The sequence below is a fragment of the Phalacrocorax carbo genome, chromosome 1 (genome assembly GCF_963921805.1).
Source record: "Phalacrocorax carbo chromosome 1, bPhaCar2.1, whole genome shotgun sequence".
Classification (NCBI taxonomy): Eukaryota; Metazoa; Chordata; class Aves; order Suliformes; family Phalacrocoracidae; genus Phalacrocorax; species Phalacrocorax carbo.
The window spans coordinates 161,444,580-161,446,218 of NC_087513.1; the positions used below are offsets into that span (position 1 = coordinate 161,444,580).

The 1,639-nt window shown below is 53.6% G+C and overlaps 1 non-coding gene across 1 annotated transcript; it reads left to right on the forward strand.

The window, feature by feature from the left end:
• The first annotated feature begins 359 nt into the window (after positions 1 to 359).
• TRNAF-GAA (transfer RNA phenylalanine (anticodon GAA)) lies at positions 360 to 432 on the forward strand. The gene has a single exon. It is a non-coding gene; the product is annotated as a tRNA-Phe (tRNA).
• Positions 433 to 1,639: the final 1,207 nt, after the last annotated feature.

The following is a 1,639-nucleotide window of genomic DNA, read 5'->3' on the forward strand; positions in this document are numbered from 1 at the left end:
CAACACTGCCAATTTAACACTCTTGAATCCCACAGAATATTCCAGTTGCTGTTACTCCCCCAAATAATCCAGGGAGGCACAACCGAAACACCTTTATCCTGATACTAGATGCATGGAGGTTATGTATTGTGCGCACACATAATTACAGGCTTGCGTTATTGCTGTGTCTATCTTTGCCTCAAGGCGTAATTTTATTTGCAAAGACCCGCCATCAATTCGCTCGCGGTATTCGTGGCATCCGGCAACGCAGGGCGAGTAACAACCCGTGTCTTCATTAAATCACCGCGCACCGACCTGGGCCCGGCGGTGGGAGGAGGGGACGGGCTGAGTGGCGTCGCGCCGCAGGGCGCAGAGCAGCAGCCGAAATAGCTCAGTTGGGAGAGCGTTAGACTGAAGATCTAAAGGTCCCTGGTTCGATCCCGGGTTTCGGCAGTAAGCTTTTCGCATTCCTTTTTTTTTTTTCCCTTTTTGCGTCCTCTTTCCTGGAGGTTTCTGGGGCCTTCGAACCCCCACCCGTGCCCAGGGCCCGCCTCGGCGCTGCTGCGGGGCGCGGGGGTCCCGGCCGGGGACCTGCGTGGTTGAGCTGGTAGCGACCCTGTGGCTCGTGACATATTGTTTGTTGCTGTTCACATGACGTACATGTCATTCGTGACCGTCCATGCGGAGCCGGCAGCAGCATGCTGTGCCCACTGCCCCGCCTGGTTTGCCTCGCCACGGCTTTCGGCTGCTGGGCCTGAAATTCCCTCTTGGCCTCCTCAGGGGAGGCATTTCCAATGGTGGGATCGAGGGAAATGATGTCACGTAATAATGTGCGTGTCGACGCTTGGTAGGCGACGGCACGGATGCACAAGTGCCGCTCTGCAGGGCCTCGTTTGTGCAAAACCAATCTATTGTAGCCCGGGGAAGCGGCAACCTTTGGTGAGCCCCCGTTTCACACGTGTGGCCTGTCCATGAAAAGAAAACACGCAGAGGCGATTTGTGAAGGGGGTGGGGTGGGGGCATGAGCTGTTGAGCCTCCTCATCCTCTCTTCCAATTCTTTGTACCACAGGAGAGAAGGGCACAGGCTGCAGAGCAAGCCATGATCTCACAGAAATGCCGTGCAGCTCACGCCTACCCAGCGCTGCATGTGCCTGCGTCCTCCCTGGCAACTGGAAATGCAGCGTCTGGCAGGGTTTCCCTTCCAGCTTCCCTTTTTAGCTCTTCTAAGTTTAAGTTTTTTACTTATGATGGAAGAACCGCAAGCATGAAGCTTCATTCCCAGTCCTTCCTCTGCCCTTTACCCGCCTTCTGCTGTAGATGAAGGGATGGGCGCCAGAAGAGAAAGCGAAACTGTGTGGAGAGGAGTGGGATGACATGGGAGGGTAGGGGCAGGGAGGAGAGAGGCTCTCGGGAGAACGGGGACAGAGGCAGAGTCAGAAGAATTAGAGATTGCTTCTTGCCAAAATCTGGAGCAGAGGTCAAAATTCCTAGACCTCAATATTCCTTTGCTGACACTACTTCTGGTTCACAGAAAGGCTAAGGAATAGCTTCAAGGCCAGAAAATCTGGTAATTAATGTCAGTAGTCTTCACCATGCATGTATTTCCCCCGATCCTTCCTTTACTTTTAAGCTAGGAAAAATCATTTGGATTTTTCCAAG